Raw genomic sequence first — 21376 nt, 5'->3', positions numbered from 1 at the left:
TAAATGATTTCGAAAAGTTGTATCGTCTTCGATGGCAATCGTCAAGATTTGTTGTACGAAATATATTTTACTATTTACTATAGGGACTTTTCCATTGGCCTGTTGAACAGCCTAACAGCAGTGCACTTAAATTGAACCGTGTCAAACGAGCCAGCACGAATCAGCGAGACCCGTTTCACTACCGCCATCAGTCAAGCCTAGAAACTGCAACTGTCACACCTTTCAGCATTCAAAGCAACAAAACCGGAAACATCGACATAATCGAGGGTAAGACCGAAGATAAGACGAAATTGCTATTGAATTACACTTTCGAATACCGTTACAGTTGATTAAACTTGGTGCTTGACCGGCAATCAACCGGTGTGGAAAACGAGGAAAAACCCAGTAGCGCCCAGTTTCCCAGCAGTACAAGTTTGATCCGGTGGCCCATTTCCACAATTCCAAGAGGTGCCCGGAGGCGACCGGGGATTTGGTCGGGCCAAGATCTACCGAGCTTTGGACTTTTGACCTAGGTGCCACATCGTGCAGCATGGTTTGGTTGCACGGCTGCCGGCATTTTGCTTTCGTCGCAATCCGCTTACCACCTTAAACCGTCAACCACCCCGGCCCCCCGGGGTTAGGTTAGATATTTTCCGTGTTCTTTGTTATTTTCCTCTTCTTTCGACTACGCTTCTCAACCATGAGCCCAACTTTAACACAATCACGTTTGCTCGTTACTCAAAGTTCCATCATTTTCTCGACACGCGACGACCCTTCCGTCGTCCTGCCCTTGTTTGAGGTTTTTTTCCACGTGCTATCGTTTTCCTTCAACGATGATGTTACCGGCGGCAGATGATCTGTCACTGAAGACTTTGCATGGTAAATTCACTTGGGTCAGCGGTTGTCCACAGTTGGGGTGGGCCCTAGGGCAAGCAAAGCAAGCAAATCTGGATGGGTTTCGGCAATTTCCAAAGCGCACCAAATTTGTTATTCAAATTGTCCAAGTGAAAACAGAAAAAAAATACAAAAACTCTCCGACGACCGTTCAACCGAAGTGCAACCCTATGTGGTGAATTCAACGGAAGCTCGGTCTCCCCTCCGCTACCCTCGGGTGACACAACCCCCACTCCTGACACGTAGGCAGCTCCAGATTTTTGTCCGTTGGGATAAAAAGCAGCAGAAGCTAGCCTATGTTGTATTATATGACATACGTGAAGCACCGTAAGCAAACCAGAAACGCACACACACACGCAGCTACACCCCCCACGGCACCGACCGTTCCTTTCCAGTGTGAAAACCGACGGGTTGAGGGCGCAAAGCAGAGGACGCACTTCCGAAATTGAAAAGGGAATTCTCGGCGCCCGCCGTCAAGCTTGGGAAGATTTAATATTTAATTTACATCACGATGCCGAATTGGATGAGGCACCGTTTGTCTGGGATGGAAAGCAAAAAAAAAGGTCTTCAGAATTTAAACACTAACCAGGCACATTTTTAATGCTATTCGGTGGTTTGTCACGAGTGGTGAAATATGGATCAAACTTGCTGTGTTCTGTTCTACATTTTGTTTTTTTTTTATTTGCTACAGAACTTTACAAAGAGGTAGGTGCCTTTTTGTCGGTATTAGACTCAGAGAGAATCGTGACCTCACTCAACGGGGATAAGAGTTTCTGATGAGCAAAAAAAAACTATTAACTTCACTGGTACTTACCGCTAATACATCCCGACAACGAAGTCTGTTAAAAAAAAGAGAGAAGAGAAAGGATAATATTAGCCTTTTGGACTGGACTTTATAAAGTGGATTAGTCTCCGCACGAGGGACCCTGCAACAACCGTGTTATCTGGGTTATCCATTTAGTTTCGTAAGGAAGCTGGGCAAACAAAACTGCAATAATGTGTTTGTTGATAGGACAAGCGTAGGAAGGAAGAAAAAAAAAACTTAACGACTTTCTGAGTTAGTCGAGCAGTTGAGTGCAAACTTAGTCAGACACTGCAAAGCTGCAGCGCGTTTTTTTTTTCTTTCTGTTTCCCATCCGGTGATGTCAGGGGGCCAATTATTACTGTGTTGTGCGACCGCTCTGATTTACAACCCACCTTCATTGTGCGATGCTATTTGTACTCTATCGGATAACTAAACTGTTGACTAAAGCTCAACTTTTTCGGTTACCAGCCAGATGTGTACAAACAACAACCACAACAACAACAAAAAAAACTTTACAATCGTTATCGCCCTCCACGCTCCACGACGGAACCCAATTAAAGAAAGTTTTAATATGGCCATAATTTTATTTGCGCTTCAGTTGTCCCACTAATCCCTTTATATCCCGGCCAATTTAAGTTAATCGTTTATTATTATTATTCGTTTGCACAGTGCCCGCAGCCGGTTTTGTGGAAAGGCGGAAAACGGAACTCAGCAGCTCACTGCCCGAAGTTCGCCTCAGGAGCACTGTTTATTAGACAACCGCAAAAACGGTTTATTAGTGGGTTATGCAAACGCTTCGACTAGGCTATGGCATTTTATTATCTGTACGATCCCGGATGGTTCTGACAAGCCCGGCGGCTCGGACGCCTAAACGCTTGAACATGGCCGATGGTGCGCGATCGGCGACGAATGCCATCTGGTCTGGAATCAGTTTTATACGTTTCTTAGAGGGCAAATTTGTTGACTATAAACTGCTTGATTAGCAGTTACAGTTTGAAGAAAATGATTTCAAAGTCTGAACTCCGGGTTAGTGGCGATGGTGGGGCAAGTACCTAATCGGGTTGGTTTCGGAATTCTCGTTTATTTACACAGTTTGAAAAAATCTTGTGATTTTCCATTTTATAGGATGCACATAAGTGGAGCGTTAGTATTTCACACAATTTATATTCAAGGAAATGTAAAATTGTGTGATTTGAAAGTTACACATGGTTTTAAATCGAATGAAAGTCTAACTGCGTTTTATAGTGTCTAATAACAAGGTTATGAGTGGAGAAATGGTAGCGCGTACACACAGAATGCATAAGAACGCAGGTTCGAATCCTGTCTCTGAGCGTATCTTTTTCCAATAAATCATCTTTTCTGTTAGTTTTTCATTCATTTGGTTTCTCCAATGTATGTTTCCACTCAGTCATTGCAAAATACTGACCTCAGTTATGGTGGCTTTACGTCAAACCAACTAAAAATGAATACATCGTCCAATTCTTCGGTTTTCCTCAAATCAAGAAATGATACTTGCTTTTTATTAATTTATTTTATTTATTTATTAAACAAAATCCATCGGACTGATGTCTAAATGGACTAACAGAGTGGGAAAAAGCCCATCTGAGTTGAAACATGTATATCATTATCAGATAGGCATAAAAACCATTATCTTTTAAAACAATCACAAAAATTACATGACTACACAACTACTTAAAAGCTATTACAAACAACTTATAACAAATTAAATTATCCATAGTCAGATTATTTCAGAACGCTTGATTTTTACAACGAAGCGGCGGGAAGGCTCTCCAAACTCAAACAACTCTTCTACTGTAGTGAATGTTCTTATGCATGCTGTAATTGGCTCGTTGTATCCGAATACAGTCCTATGGAATCTGTTCTGAAGCAGGTTTGTGTTACGCAGTGTTCTATTCGGTATTCGAAAATTAAGGTCATAAGGCAGTTCAGGAGCATCAATCTCTCCGTTGATCAACTTAGCAATTATCAACGCCTGTTGAGTTTTTCTACGTCGCTGTAACTAGAGTGCCTATAACCAGAGTGACGACATCTCATCCGTAATTTTGGCAACAATTCAAAACATTCCATTACCTTTACATTGAATTGACAGGTCGTTTGCTCGTTTGGAACTGGGAGCTGTCATTCCAAACGAACAGCTGTCGCCACTCTGATTATAGTCACTCTAGCTGTAACGTGTCGATTCCTAACAATTGGCATCTGTCTGAATATGGTGGCAAGTTTACTGGATCTCTCCACGGTAAATTTCGTAATACCATACGAACAAATCGTTTCTGCACTCGTTCAATTCTAAGGCTCCACGATACTTGATACGGAGTCCAGATTACCGACGCGTTTTCGAGAATTGGGCGAACGAGTGAGCAGTACAAAGCCATAAGGCAATGCGGGTCTTTAAAGTCTTTTGCAGTCTTAGCGATGAAACCCAATTGACGTGTTGCTTTCGAAACGATTTGAGAACGATGAGCATCGAACGTCAGTTTAGCATCCAACTGTACACCAAGATCACACACTTGATCCACTCTAGAGATAATTGTACCATCAATGTTATAGTCAAATATGACTGGAGATGAAATCCTATGAAATGTGATGACTTGGCACTTGGCTACACTTATCATGAGCTTGTTTTTCCTGCACCAATCGGTGAACAATGTAAGCAGACATTGTAGTCGCTGGCAATCATCTACACTACGAACAGTGAGATACAGTTTTAAATCATCTGCGTAGACTAATTTACATCCAGCTCCCAAAAGCAACGCCACATCGTTGAAGAATAATACGAACAACAGGGGTCCTAAGTTACTACCTTGTGGGACACCTGATTTATTCGAAAACTCGGATGATGTGCTGTGGTCTATTTTCACGCGTAATTTCCTATCGGAAACATATGAGTCCAACCAAGATACGAGTTGGCGTCTTTCCGGAGCCAATTTTCGCATATCACCAGCATTGTAATCCTACTGTTTTGGCTGCTTCCGACAGAATAAAGTGGGTAAAATAAAATGTCGCTTGTATGTAAAATCAGTCGAATTTCAATTCCCATCCTTTCATCAATATAATGAAAATCGGTTAAGTTTGGCTATGAAAAATGTAATATATTTTTTTTTTTCATAAATACGTTTATTTCATAGGCAATATACATAAGTTTTTCTTCGCCTTGGCATCTACAATACATAGTAGTTTAAACCTAATACATCTCGAATATCATATTAGTATGTTGGTACTCATTAGTTAATCTAAACACTGTTTTTATCAAGCGAGTTGCTATTTTAAATTACATTAAATAAAATACATTTATTTTGTACATGATCTTATAACTATTTCAGGATTGTTTGTATCAGTTCACCACTTATATTCAATATCCTATAGTTGGCTATTGGTTGAACTCATGGAAGAGAAAACAGTATAACATAAAATAAAATTTAAATTGGAACTCCAATGGATTTAATGAAATGATAAAGAAGTTTCATGTATGGAAGGTCACGACAAGCAAGAATGTCGCGAACTGGGACATTGGATAGTCTACCTTGAATACGCAAGGAATTTATTAGTTGAGATTTGACATCACGATACTCCACGCATGTCCAATCGACATGTTCAATATCGCGATAACCTTCGCCACAAGTACAATGATTAGTTTCGGGAAGTCCAATTCGAAGGAGATGTGCATCTAACGTGTTGTGATTAAACATGAGTCTATACATCACACGAATGAAGTCCCTACTCACATCCAGTCCCCTGAACCATGTCTTTGTCGATATTTTCGGAATAATTGAGTGCATCCACCGACCCAGATCATCTTTATCCCAAGAAGCTTGCCAGCTGGCAAGTGTTCTTTGGCGAGACGCGCTATAGAATTCGTTGAAAGCAATCGGTCTCTCATAAATCTCACCCTCAATAGCACCACGTTTGGCTAAACTATCGGCTCTTTCATTGCCTGGAATGGAGCAATGAGCCGGAACCCAAACTATTGTGATTTGATAATTATTATTCAATATGACGCTCAGGCACTGTTTTATTTTGCCCAAGAAAAAAGGTTCATTTTGGCAAGCAGCGTTTGAGCGAATAGCTTCAATTGCACTCAGACTATCTGTGAAAAGAAAATAATGGTTTGGAGATAATGTGACGATTACACTCAAACTATAATGAACTGCTGCTAACTCTGCTATATAAACAGATGCAGGTTCTTGAAGCTTAAATGAGACCGAAACATTATTGTTGAATATACCAAACCCAGTAGCCTCTTCAATTCGTGATCCGTCCGTGTAAAATATTTTCTCAGAGTCAATATGCCTGAACTTACTTGTAAATATTTTTGGGATTTCCATCGAGCGTAGGTGTTCCGGGATTCCACGTACTTCGCGCTGCATGGATGTGTCGAAAAATAAAGTTGAGTCAGGGACATTTAGGAGGCTGACACGGATAGGAATATATCTTGAAGGGTTGATTTCCTGTGACATATGGTTAAAATATACTGTCATGAATCTTGTTTGAGATTGAAGCTCAACTAGCCTTTCGAAGTTATTAATAACCAGGGGATTCAGTACCTCGCATCTTATTAGCAGTCGCGACGAAAGCTCCCAAAAACGATCCTTCAATGGAAGAACTCCCGCCAGAACTTCAAGACTCATTGTATGTGTCGAATACATGCAGCCTAAAGCAATTCGCAAACAACGATATTGAATTCGCTCTAATTTGATAATATGAGAGATTGCAGCGGAACGAAAGCAAACGCATCCATATTCCATCACTGAAAGTATCGTTGTCTGATACAATTTTATTAGATCTTCCGGATGAGCACCCCACCAAGATCCGGTTATTGTTCGAAGAAAATTTACTCTTTGTTGGCATTTTGTTATCAGAAACCTAATGTGTCCTCCCCACGTGCATTTGGAATCAAACCACACCCCGAGGTATTGGAAAGTCAAAACCTGTTGGATCATTCTTCCCATCATATGAAGCTGAAGCTGCGCGGGATCATGCTTTCTTGAAAAGACGACCAGCTCTGTTTTCTCCGCAGAGAATTCGATACCCAGATGAACAGCCCAAACGGACAAGTTATCTAAGGTATCTTGCAATGGTTTTTGCAGATCAATAGCTTTGGGTCCAGTAACTGAAACCACGCCACCATCTGCCAATTGTCTTAGTGTACATGGGGTTACTAGACAGCTGTCAATGTCATTCACGTAAAAATTATAAAGGAGCGGACTGAGGCATGATCCTTGCGGTAGACCCATGTAGCTAATTCTGAATGTTGCCAAATCGCCATGTGAAAAATGCATGCGTTTCTCTGACAAAAGGTTGTGCAAATAATTATTTATAACCGGTGGAAGTCCATGTTGGTGGAGCTTGTCTAAAAGAACATCAATGGAAACTGAATCAAATGCTCCTTTAATGTCTTAAAATACAGATGCCATTTGTTGCTTTTGAGCGAAGGCAATTTGGATGTCAGACGAAAGTAATGCAAGGCAGTCATTCGTCCCTTTATTTCTACGGAAGCCAAACTGAGTATCAGACAACAACCCGTTCGTCTCGACCCAAGTGTCGAGACGTCGTAGAATAATTTTTTCGAACAATTTTCTGATGCAGGACAACATCGCAATGGGTCTATATGAGTTGTGATTGGAAGCTGGTTTCCCCGGCTTTTGAATGGCGATAACTTTCACTTGCCTCCAGTCAGGTGGAACAATATTTTGCTCAAGAAACTTGTTAAACAATTCCAACAAACGTCTTTTTGCGAGGTCGGGCAGATTCTTCACCAAGTTGAATTTAATTCTGTCCAATCCAGGAGCGTTATTGTTACAAGACATGAGTGCTATGGAAAAATCCATCATTGAAAAGGGGCTATCAATGGAATCATCATTTGAAGAAGACTCCCTAATAATGCTATGCGTAGGAACGGAATCTGGACAAACTTTCCTCGCAAAATCAAATATCCATCGATTCGAGTACTCCTCACTCTCATTTCGTACGTTACGATTCCTCATTCGTCTGGCCGTATTCCAAAGAGAGCTCATTGAGGTTTCTCTTGACAATCCTTCCACAAAATGTCTCCAATAGCTGCATTTTTTGACCCGAAGTATGTTCTTGTACTTGGTTTCTAAAACCAAGAATTTTTCAAAATTCTGAGGAGTTCCTCCTCCTCGTTTTAAAAACGTCTTGAAAGCATTTTGTTTCGCGTGTTTAGCATCTGAGCACTCTTTGTCCCACCAAGGGTTTGGAGGCCTTCTGTTAGACGATGGACCAAGAAATCGTTTGGTTTGGGCTTGTTCTGCGGGCTCCAGAATCGAACAAACGAGGAAGTCATATTCTTCAAGTGGGGGAAGCTCTTTTATTGAAGTTAAGACACTTGAAATATTACTTTGGTATTTAATCCAGTCAATATTTTTTGTCAAATCATATGGAATATTAACTGAATTAGCAATGCCTTTGTTACTGCTAATTGAGATGATGATTGGTAAATGATCGCTACCGTGTAAATCAGGAAATACTTTCCAGGTGCAATCTAGTCGAATTGAAGTCGAGCAAAGAGATAAATCTAATGCACTTGGACGTGCAGGAGGTCTTGGGATCCGTGTCGTGCTACCCATATTTAGTACCGTCATGCTAAAATTGTCGCAAATATTATATATTAGAGATGATCTGCTATCATTGTAAACGGAACCCCACATCATTCCGTGCGAATTGAAATCTCCTAAAATCAAACGTGGAGCAGGAAGGGCTTCGACAATTTCATTAAGCTGTCGTTGTCCAACTTGAGCTCTTGGAGGAATATATACCGAAGCAATGCAAATGTCCTTTCCTTTAATGTTTATTTGACAAGCAAAAACTTCTCAGGGGCAAAGGAACGAACGATTGTCTTGCGTTGCTCTCAACAGAAATTCAAATGGCATTTGCTCGTAAAGAACAAATGGCGTCAGTTTTCCTAGACATTAAGGGGGCTTTTGACTCAGTTTCTATAAATATCCTATCTGAGAAGTTGCATCAGCATGGTCTTTCGCCAGTTTTGAACAACTTTTTACATAATCTATTGTCTGAGAAACACATGTACTTTGCGCATGGTGATTTGTCGACAATACGATTCAGCTACATGGGTCTTCCTCAGGGCTCATGCTTAAGCCCCCTTTTATACAATTTTTACGTAAGTAATATCGATGAATGTATCAACACATCTTGCACGCTAAGACAACTTGCCGACGACAGCGTTGTGTCTATTATAGGACCCAAAGCTGCCGATCTCCAAGGACCATTACAAGATACTCTCGACAACTTATCATCATGGGCTCTTCAAACGGGTATCGAGTTCTCTACGGAGAAAACTGAGCTGGTTGTATTTTCGAGGAAGCGAGAACCAGCACAATTACAGCTTCAACTAGGGGGTGAAACCATAGCTCAGGCCTTCACATTTAAATATCTCGGGGTCTGGTTCGACTCCAAAGGCACCTGGGGATGTCACATTAGGTATCTGAAACAAAAATGCCAGCAGAGAATCAACTTTCTTCGTACAATAACCGGATCATGGTGGGGTGCCCACCCAGGAGACCTGATCAGGTTGTATCAAACAACGATATTGTCCGTGATGGAATACGGATGCTTCTGCTTCCGATCAGTGGCGAACACTCATTTCATCAAGCTGGAAAGAATTCAGTATCGTTGTTTGCGTATTGCCTTGGGTTGCATGCAATCGACTCATACGATGAGCCTCGAAGTGCTGGCAGGCGTTCTTCCACTGAAAAACCGGTTCTGGGATCTCTCATATCGTTTGCTCATTCGATGCGACATTTTGAATCCTCTGGTGATTGAAAACTTCGAAAGGTTAGTTGAGCTTAACTCTCAAACCCGTTTTATGTCCTTGTATTTTGATTACATGGCTCAGAATATTAATCCTTCTTCGTTTGTTTCCAACCGTGCTCATTTCTTGGATACTTCTGATTCTACTGTGTTTTTCGACACATCCATGAGAGAAGAAATTCGTGGAATTCCGGATCACGTGCGCCCTCAAGTGGCCCCAAATATTTTTTATAATAAATTTAGAACAGTCAACTGTGAAAAGGTGTTTTACACTGACGGATCAAACATCAACGAGTCCACAGGCTTCGGCATCTTCAATCAAAACATCACCGCTTCTTACAAACTCAGTGATCCGGCTTCAGTTTACGTCGCAGAATTAGCTGCTATTCAGTACACCCTCGAGATCATTGAAACCATGCCCAAAGACCATTACTTCATTGTCACGGACAGTCTAAGTTCAATAGAAGCTCTCCGGGCAATGAAGCCAGGAAAGTATCCCCCATATTTCCTGGGGAAAATACGGGAACATTTGAGAACTTTATCTGAACGGTCTTATTTAATATCGTTAGTCTGGGTCCCTTCGCATTGTTCCATTCCGGGCAATGAAAAGGCAGACTTATTGGCTAAAGTGGGCGCATTGGAAGGTGATATTTATGAAAGACCAATCTGCTTCAATGAATTTTTCAGTATTTCTCGTCAGAAAACTCTCGAAAGTTGGCAAACTTCATGGACGAATGACGAACTGGGACGATGGCTACACTCCATTATCCCTAAGGTATCGACGAAACCTTGGTTCAAGGGGATGAACATGAGTCGTGATTTCATTCGCGTTATGTCACGGCTCATGTCAAATCACTATACATTCAACGCACATCTCCGGCGTATCGGGATCGTGGAGAACGGGCTCTGCACCTGTGGCGACGGTTATCAGGACATCGAGCATGTCGTGTGGTCGTGCGTAGAGTATCGTGACGCCAGGTCGAAGCTACTGGAATCCCTCAGGGCCCGAGGTAGACCGCCTGAGGTGCCGGTTCGGGATGTGTTGGCGAGTCGGGATAGTTCATATATGCTTCTCATATACCAGTACCTCAAACACATTGATATACAAGTGTAATGTGTTATTCCTCGCTCAGAAAATATAATCTCCACCTACAGGTTCGACACTAACATCCGCCCGATTCTCTCGATCCCCGTCCCTGTTCACCATCTTCATTGGAATTAACAAGATCTTTTTTTTTGTCACTAACTTTTTCGTTCCCCTTTCCCTGTTTTTTCACCATCTCGATGGCAACTAATTAGATCTCTGTCGTTTTCAAACATTTTGTTCCCACACCCCTTTTTTACCCCGTTTCCCACAATATTTACTTCTTTTTTTCATTCTCTTCCGTAACATCACCATCACCGGAAGACCGCTCCAGTCAATGACCAGCATGCGGGCCACCCGCCGGGCCTTCGTAGCCTGGGGGTGTTTCCCGCGGACCCTCACGGACCGAAGAATGCGGCCAACATAGAAAATTACCATCGCCATCTGGAATCATCTCATCCTAAATTCAATTCACCGGCCACTACCGATCGCCAGATACTATATTACATAATGATACTACTCTAGTTTTAAGTTAGACGATAATTAAGATTAGTAAATACCCTTGGCATCTTAGAGCTTAAGCAGTGTGCCTTAATATTATATTATATTATTGAATAAAAAAAAGCAAAAACTTCTATACTAGAAGTCGAAGGAATGTTTAATCTATAAAAGGAATAACATTTCTTAATTCCTAAAAGCACTCCACCATACGGAGAGTCTCTATCGAGACGTATAATGTTAAAGTCATTAAAATTTATGCTATGTTTGATGTAAGCCATGTTTCGCACAAAGCAAATACATCACATTTTTGACTATGCAACAAAACTTTAAATGAATCAAGTTTTGGCATGATGCTTCGACAATTCCACTGCAGGACAGTGATTGAATCATTTGCGGCGGATGATAAATTATCCATCAAAAGATACAAAACCTGAGACAATTGGCCATTGAGCTGATAACTGCTTCAAAAAGGTTCTAGCTATTGGAAGGAATGCCATTATGAGGGTTTTTAAGGGTTCAGTTATATTGAATGCTGAGAAAATCCATTCAACAATTTCCGAAAACTTAAGTAATCCTGTTGGTGGCTGTGAAATAGATCCCACAGGATTATTACCTTTTTCTGTGCTAGATCCTGGATTGGTTTGTGAATTTGACAAACCAGGAGGCACAGTTTTTGGTTTTAAATTTGGCTTTTTAGATTTAACACGGGGATCTTTTTTGAAGGTGTAATTTTAGGAGTCTTTTTTGGTATTTTGTGGTTTGTTAATCTCCTCTTAACAGACCCTTGAGGAGTGACAAACGAGGTATCTTCACTATTTCCGTCAGAGTCAGATTCCTCTGGTTCCGCCAGATTTGAAAAACCGTTTTCGGATTCCAAAGGTGGGACATAAATGATAGTTTTGAGCATTTCCGCATATGTGCGCTTAGACCGTGCTTTTAAAGAAAGCTTCATTTTGTCCTTACGCAATTTAAATGCAGCGCATACTGAAAGATCATCATGAGGACTTTCCCCACAATAAACACATTTTTCAATATCTTTATCGCAAAGATTATCCTTATGAGGCCCTTGACATTTTGTACATTTCGACTTATTGCTACAGTAAGTAGCTGTGTGGCCAAATTTTTTGCAGTTCGTGCAATTCATAACATTTGGTATGAAAAGCCGAACAGGAAGGCGAACTCTATCGATGTGGACATGGCTAGGCAAGGCTGATCCAGCGAATGTTACTCGATACGAATCGGAAGGTCGATAAGTTTTGTTTCCTTCTTCGAAAGATGCTGAGTACAATTGCTTGCACTCAAGTATCCTTACTCCCTCAAGCATAGAGTTTTTAAAACGTCCAACTCCATGCTCAAGCAACTCTTTAACCGAAAGACCCGCTTCGGTGATAACACCGTCTATTTCAACGTCTTTCGAAGGAATATTCGCGGGTAAATAATTCGCAAACAACAATCTCATTAGCCTGCTTCAAGGAATCGACTACAACGCGGATCTTGTCTTTATGGACTCTTACTATCTCTTTGGTAGCGGGAAATCGTGATGTCAATTCTTTAGATATATTAAATAAATTTAATGCCTTCATTTTACGCCGAAAATATACTATCCATGGGCCCGCAGAAGTTTCATTGTAAAACTTCGTTCTCTGCGAGTTAGGAACCGTTAAATTTTCGCCTGGTGGCAGAGATGGATCTCCTGGATTCTCATCCATTAGATCATCCATTACATATATATGTTTAAATTGATCTCAACTGAATTATATAAACGAGAATTTACTTTGAAGTGAAATAAAATAAAATTATAGATCTACCTGTTAGTCGCTTTCTGCTTTCCTCAATTACTCGGTGTGAAGCTCGCTCCAACTATTTTAAATTTACTGTCTTCTATCTCCGTTGCTCTGCCGTCGTGGTCTTCGCTGAGCTTGGTCTGTACGCTGCCTGTACCTGGCCTTAGATACAGCGTTGTAGCTCTTGTTGACGATGAGTTGTGATGCTTCTTGTGTAGCACCACACGATAATGCTTCTTTCTGTCCACGGCAACCGGTACTGTACACCATACGAACTGATACCTGGTGGTTGTCTCTGTGGCTTTGCGCTGATGCGCCCCAGCACCTCTGTGCCTTAGCACCTCTGTGCCTTTACACCCCTTCGTCTCCGCACCTCTGTGTCTGAGCACTTCTATGCGTTCGCACCTCTGTGTCTCTTCACCTCTGTGCGTATGAATGGGATGGCCTTCTTCGATTGCCTTCAAGTCGGGAACGCCCCGAATATTGGCTGTACACCAGCTTTTGCTGCGTTTGCAATAGGCGCAGGCGGGTTTTGTTTACCTGCAGCTAAAGTTGCCTCGGTGATAGCCGTTAACTCACAAGCCAGTAACACAACCTGTCTGCTTGAACGCTTTTTACTGAATGAAAATAAAAACTTATGTTTAGTAAAATTTCAGATATAAGAAATAAAAAATAAATTAAATTAAATCTACCTTGTAGCTGATGTCTCTGTTCCTTTATCGTGAAGAACGACGTGAAGCTCTTCCAACGACTTCCAATTGGCAGTCTTCTGCTGTTTCCAATTGGCAGTCTTCTGTCGTTTACTGCTATCTCAGTTGCTCTCCCGTCGTTGTGAACACCACTGCACTTGCTGTGCTGCCTGTACCTGACCCCAGGTACAGTGCTTTTGCTCTTGGTGGCGATCAAATGCGATGCTTGCAGTGTAGCACCTCGCGATATATGCCGTCTCTTTTGATCCTACGCAGCGTACAAATTCTGGTACCTGGTAGATCAGCACTGGGTTGCTTTAGCACCTCTGTGCCTTTACACCCCTTCGTCTCCGCACCTCTGTGTCTGAGCACTTCTATGCGTTCGCACCTCTGTGTCTCTTCACCTCTGTGCGTATGAATGGGATGGCCTTCTTCGATTGCTTTCAAGTCGGGAACGCCCCGAATATTGGCTGTACACCAGCTTTTGCTGCGTTTGCAATAGGCGCAGGCGGGTTTTGTTTACCTGCAGCTAAAGTTGCCTCGGTGATAGCCGTTAACTCACAAGCCAGTAACACAACCTGTCTGCTTGAACGCTTTTTACTGAATGAAAATAAAAACTTATGTTTAGTAAAATTTCAGATATAAGAAATAAAAAATAAATTAAATTAAATCTACCTTGTAGCTGATGTCTCTGTTCCTTTATCGTGAAGAACGACGTGAAGCTCTTCCAACGACTTCCAATTGGCAGTCTTCTGCTGTTTCCAATTGGCAGTCTTCTGTCGTTTACTGCTATCTCAGTTGCTCTCCCGTCGTTGTGAACACCACTGCACTTGCTGTGCTGCCTGTACCTGACCCCAGGTACAGTGCTTTTGCTCTTGGTGGCGATCAAATGCGATGCTTGCAGTGTAGCACCTCGCGATATATGCCGTCTCTTTTGATCCTACGCAGCGTACAAATTCTGGTACCTGGTAGATCAGCACTGGGTTGCTTTAGCACCTCTGTGCCTTTGCACCCCTTCGTCTTTGCACCTTTATGCGATGGCACCTCTGTGACTCGTCACTTCTATGCTCTCGCACCTCTGTGTCTCTACACCTCTGTGCGTATGAACGGGATGGCCTTCGTTGCTAGCTTTCCAGTCGGGAAACGCCCCGAATATTGCTTTTGCTATGGGCAGTTTAACTACCTGAAGCTTAGAATTGTCTCGGTAGCAGCCGTTAACTCACGAGCCAGTACAATCGAAACACAACCTTTTGGCTTGAATGGTTTTTACTGACTGTGAATGTAATATATATATATATATATATATATATATATATATATATATATATATATATATATATATATATATATATATATATATATATATATATATATATATATATATATATATATATATATATATATATATATATATATATATATATATATATATATATGATAAAATATAATAAATCAAAATTTCTTACCCTCAACAACTTCTTGAAAATTTGTTGAAAACCAAAACTACAATAGATACGAGATACAGGTAAAGTCATTATGAATCGTTTGCTGTCATTTTTGATTATCAAAGCTTTGGTTGAAAATCGATACTGTACACAGATAAAAATATTTTGTGAATGTACATAAATTTTTATACACATGTTTGGAGCAGTCAATTGAATGGAACGTTGCTCTACAGTTCTTCATATTTCAATATGCTTTGAAAGCAAAACAAACCTTTTTCGTTTTTAATATACAGTTTTGTCAATTAAAAAATCAATGCATTCTAATTTTATTTTACATCGATCATGGGTTCAGATCAGATTTTCGATTCAACTGATGTCTATTTCATAGTACTATTGAATTACATGTCGTTTAAATTCAATTATTTTTATCTGTGTGGAGTATACGATTTCTACAGAAAACCAGAAATGAATTAAAGGGAACAAAATTTAGAAACTGTTACTCCATTTTTGTTGTTAACTGGATATGGACCTCGTTATAATAATTCTTCATTTTGCCCGGGTTGGCGGTTCAATTCTTAATCTTAAGTCAGCTGTCGTATGTTCGAGCCCCGACCTGGAAGGATTTTTAGTGTCAGTACCAGCCATGCAATGATTCTGTACGCTATGAATTGGCTGCGAAGTCTGTTGAACCAGAAAGGCAAAATCCAACATAAAGAATGTGATGCCAAGACTTTGCTTCCTAATAATTATGCAAACGAAGTTGAGAGTGATATTTATTTTTCATAATTTTCGTCTATTATGAGTAAATGAAAATAGCTTTTATTCACTCTGATTATCCTAAGCCACCAAACCTCAAAATGTAATTACTTTTAAATTAATGCTATATTTGCGATAAATTTACGGTTGCAAATGATCTTCCCGGGCAGTATTCTGTGAAAATATGATATCTGAGCAGACTTTCCTAGCAACGTCAGATATCTATTGATTCCAACATTTTTCACTCTTATTATCCGTTTTTCGATTACAGAAATAAATGGTTCCCATAACTACAGCTTTTGGTTCGGTGTACACTCCAGCCTTTTTTGTGAGGGTTTTCAAAAAGTCTTTCAAACGATTTTTATGAGAATTTTCAAAGCTTACGCTTTTTCAAGCACGTTTCCAAAGTTGCACAGAAAGTCGAGACCAAGTGTTATTTCGGAAAAAAATTTTCATTGGAGATCTTTTTTTTCAATTATTTACCTCTTATTATAGCTCGGATTGGCGGTTCAATGCATTGGGCACTGGTCTTTCTATATGAGCAACATGCCTTTTGTGTAAATGAGCTTTACAATAAATTTGGTGATCGTGGTAGGGTTGTGGTTTTAGGCGACTATAATCTACCGTTATTACGCTGGAACCCGGATGAGGATATAGGGTGTCTACTGCCAAACAATGCGCCCTCAGAGCATGAACTTCTATTAGTTGAAACCATGATTGCTTCTGATTTACAACAAATAAACTTCTTAACGAACCAATATGGAAATCTACTCGATTTAGCATTCGTTAGTTATGCCAATGATTGCGAAATATTCGCACCACCCTCGCCTCTGATGAAGCTCGATCACCATCACTACCATTTCGTTTTAAAATTTGAACTTTCACACTCGTTGCCTTCGAATGACGATGCGGACATGTTCTTCGCAGGGCAATTTAGATGAAGCAACAGAAAAGTTTTATTGCGAATTAGATTCGATTTTTCAACATTTCATTTCTCGAAGAAGGCGCAAGCGAAATTTTAACAACAGACGACCTTGGTGGAATGAAGAAACGCACAATCTACGGAATCACCCAGCGAAGTGGAAAAAAAACTTTGATAGTTCCAGTTCACAAAACCGGCAACGTACACGACGTCACAAACTACAGAGGCATCTCAATTCTGAGCTGCTTACCTAAAGTATTCGAGCGCATGGTGTTAGATCTTATTTACCCCTCAGTAAAACATATCATATCCACTGATCAGCACGGGTTTGTCAGAAAGCGGTCTACTATGTTACTACAAAACTAATGAGCTATGTTTCTATGTTGATCGACAAACTTGAAAACCGGCAACAAGTCGACCCGGTTTACTTTGATTTTTCAAAAGTTTTCGATCGTGTTCCTCATCAGCTCGCAGTGGAAAAATTGAGACGAAACGGATTCCCTGATTGGATAACTAATTGGTTTATGTCGTATCTCACTGATCGAAGTACTGTCGTACGAGTCGGAACTGTACTCTCTGAATCCTTCAATGTTACATCGGGTGTTCCGCAAGGCAGTCATCTCGGCCCACTCCTCTTCGTTCTATTCGGTCACGATCTTTGCAGTGTATTGTCGTCATTCAAAGTAATGTATGCTGATGATCTCAAACTCTATCGCATCATCACAAGTCTTTTAGTTTGTTGTACTCTACAAATGGACATTAGGAGGGTTTTAGACTGGTGTGATAGAAACGGCATGACAGTGAACATCAAGAAATGAAATTCAATAACCTTCTCACGAGCACGTTCACCGATTTTATTCGATTACTCCATAATGGCGGCTGCAATTAAGCGAGTTTCATCTGTTAAAGACTTAGGCATCATTCTCGATCGCAAGCTCCGCTTCATCGAACAGTTTGCCTTTGTTACTGCGAAAGCCTTTGCAGTTTCGAGACTCATTAAACACAACACGCAAGATTTCAACTATGTGTATTGTCTAAAAACAATTTACATCGCCTTATTACGAAGTATTTTGGAATATGGAGTTAAAATTTGGTCTCCGCATCATAATGTTCACATCGACCGGACCGAAAGGGTCCAAAAGTGTTTTGTCCGATTTGCCGACTACCTTGGCAGAATCATCTTCAATTACCACGTTACGAGAATCGCTGTGCTCTCATGAACCTACCGACTCTGCAAAATAGACGAGTACATCTACAAAGGATCTTCGTTTTTGATCTACTGACTGATAACATCGATTGCCCCGTTCTACTCCGAACAAAAGTTAATAGCAGTCTATGAGACCTTTGCCATATGTATGGAAATGATTACGGTATTTATGAATTCAAAACAATTTAAACTACTTACAGCAATAATTGCTGAAGGAACATAACTTTTTACGCCCACTATTCGAATCAGTTCATCGAAACCAGCAAATGTGTGTATGACAAATAATTTCACTCATTTTTGTTGGAAATGGCTTAACAGATTTCTACATACTTGGATTCATACAAAAGGTCCCTTGCCCCCATCTAAAGTTCCTGGATTTCTTTCCGATCCGACTTCTGGAAAGAATTCTGGTAAGATTCTGAACACTGTTGTATGCAATTGTTTCTAAGTAATTGAAAGACTGTGACTGTGAAAGACACTTATTCATGACACCAATGTTTCGATTCCAACACTAATCGTTTTTGGTAACATAATCGGTCGAATATGACAAAGTATCATATTAAAAAGATAGCAATATTTCCGATTTCAAAACATTTTTATAGTGAGAACGATTAAAACTGCTTACAGTTATAATTACTGGAAGAACAGAAATTCGTACACCCAATTCTTTTCGTAATGAAATGGCTTACAATCCATCAGGTGCATTTAACTGACTTCGGCTACACCGCTTTCCGAATTCCGGGTCGAAAGTATCGGTAATGGAAACGTTTCATATATAAAAAAATTAAAACTAAAAGAATTATAATTCTGTAAAAAATTAGTGAACTTTATCCGATTCTGGCTTCCAGTTCTGAATTACCAGGTGATGAACTCTGTAAATTCAAACCGTCATAGAAGATGACGATACCAAAAATCTTCAAAGTTTGACTTTAAACTTAAGTTATCCCGGTCTTTCAAAACCGGCTAAGAAAGTATTGTTAATATTGACACTTCGACTTTTTGTGGAACTTTTGTGGATTGTCGCACGTACAGATTCAAAGGTTTTATGGTTTCACTTAAATTGCAGTTCCGAAATTACAGGGTAATGAGTAATTGAAATTTAAAACTTTCATACTAAAACGACGGTCGTTAAAAAAATTTCATGAAAACTAAAATCACCGAATGCAGAAAACAGATGCGGATTGATAAAAAAAAAGGTATCATCTTACTGATAGGTGGATTGAGCACGTTTATTCTCTAGATATCATCAGATCACAACGTTCCATGGTTTTAAAAAAATATTTAACATCGAAAAAAAAAATTTTTCTCGCTTTTAGAAAGTCTTAAAGTCAACATTTGTTATATAAATATATGTTTTTTCGAAATAACACCTTATCTCGATTTTCACGAATTTTTTAGACATCTGCTAACAAATAATTTGCCTTTCAAAAATTTATTATCTGAGAGAGTGATAAGTTTTTGATCGTGAATATCTCTTGTAACTAACGTATCAACATAATTTTAAAATGATCAACATAATGAAAAAACGAAAAAAAAATGCTAAATCCTTTTCTCGGATCTTATCTGACTCATTCAACTTGATGATACAAGGATGATTCTACCCAGACTGCCTTAAAGTTGCTAAAGTTGTTCCAATTTTCAAATTAGGTGATTCTGCAATACCCGATAATTACCGACCAATAGTGACACTTTCAGTTTTTAACAAAATCTTTGAAAAATTGCTGATAAGTCATGTAGGTTGTTTCCTAGAAAATCACAAAATACTTTATAGCATGCAATATGGTTTCCGAAGCGGAAGTAGCACAACCGTTGCTATAACTAAGCTCATAGATTCTAGAAGTAACGGACTCCAAAAGATATGTGGGCGCTTTAATTTTAGATTTAAAAACGTGTTTAATCCACCTAGCAGTGAGATGATACCTTTTTTATCCATCCGCATGTGTCTTTTGCATGAATATTCTTCGGTGTTTAAGTTTTCATGACATTATTTTAATGACCGTCGTTTTAAGCGACAATTTGAGATTTTAATCACTCATTACTCTGTAATGTAGAAACTGCAAATTGGATCGAATTTGAATCTAGAAGTGTGATAATCGATTAAACATGCCATGATATGTAAGTTCCACTTTAGAGTTTACGGTAATTTAAGGTACTTCCAGAGCCGGTATTCACGAACCAGCATAACCCAAACCGATTCGTATAGCCATATGACGATTAAATTTCAACAGTTTTGAGTAAACTTCGAAGCTTTTCGGGATTGTCATCTTCTATATCGGTTTGAATTTTAAAAATTCATCATCATGTAATTCGAGAGCCGGAAGTCATAATTGGATAAAATTAATTAAATTTTGTATGTATATTTATTTTAATTTGAAACGATTGAGCTTTGACTTTATACTGAATCGAAAACTGAATACCACTAAAACTGAAAAAAGTTATTTTTTTTATCGACTATCCAAATTTGCTAACCCGATAAACCTGATAAATTTATGTGGAATAGACATTTTTATACCAATCACCCTGTATCCCCGAAACCGGAAGTTAGATCTGACTGAAGAGCAAGATGTTTTATAGAATCTTGAAACTTTTCATTTGAATCTTAGATTTCATTTGAATCTTAGATCGGTTCAGCCATCTACGAGAAGAATGAGTTACACAATTTTGATTTCGTTTCATATATCATCCTGTAGTTCCGGAACCAGAGGTCGGAACCAAACATAATTCAGGAACTTTATTTGGGAGCATACGACTTTTCGTATGAATCTGAATTTGTAGAAAAGAAATTTTCCGAGAAAATTGAGTGAAATTATTTGTCATACACGCATTTGCTGATCTCGACGAACTGATTTGAATGGTGTATGGATGTTTTATTCTTCCAGCTTTTATTGCTGTAAGTAGTTTAAAACAATATAATTAGAAAAAATTCTGCCATCATCTGGTTTATATATATCATCTGGTTTATATACGAGCCGTGCTAAAATCGGTCCGAGGCTAAATGTCATGAAAAAGGATGCTGTACACAGTCTTTTTGGTACTTAGAAACAATTGTATGTAACAGTATAAAAAATCGTGTTTTCGTTGCTCCCAAGCATTTCTTTGTCATACAGCGCTCAAAACTCCTACTGCTGGAATAGGGGGAAAAGTCGTTTACACAAAAATTTCAATATATCCGTTAAAAATGGACGGATTTTAACAATCTATGGCTTGTTGTATAGCTATTACCGTGCGGAATCTAAGTCTGGAAACATATTCCGTTTTCAAGGTCAAATGTGACAGATACTGTCAAAAAACTGAAAATTTTGACATAAAACTTCGTATAACTCAAAAAGTAAACATCCGATCTCAAAACCATTCAATATCGTTTTGGGTGGCGGGGAGACCTTTCATTTGCGACTTGTTTGATCAAAATCGGTCCAGCCATCTCTGAGGTCTCGACCTCGTAGTTGACAACACACATACAGACACACACACACATACGGTCATTTTCTCAGTTCGTCGAGCTGA

General features: G+C 39.6%; 1 protein-coding gene across 2 annotated transcripts in view; it reads right to left on the bottom strand.

Annotated features, from left to right (window-relative positions):
• The window catches only part of LOC131435963 (5-hydroxytryptamine receptor-like), a 494311-nt gene that overhangs the window by 394371 nt on the left and 78564 nt on the right, over positions 1-21376 (bottom strand). For both annotated transcript variants that reach the window (XM_058604276.1, XM_058604277.1), the window contains exon 2: positions 1688-1712. The gene's annotated coding sequence lies outside the window, so the exon portion shown is untranslated. The remainder of the gene's footprint in view (positions 1-1687; positions 1713-21376) is intronic.

The sequence above is a fragment of the Malaya genurostris genome, chromosome 3 (assembly GCF_030247185.1).
Source record: "Malaya genurostris strain Urasoe2022 chromosome 3, Malgen_1.1, whole genome shotgun sequence".
Lineage (NCBI taxonomy): Eukaryota > Metazoa > Arthropoda > Insecta > Diptera > Culicidae > Malaya > Malaya genurostris.
The sequence above is the reverse complement of the archived record's forward strand: the minus strand, read 5'-3'. Positions and strand labels throughout refer to the sequence as shown.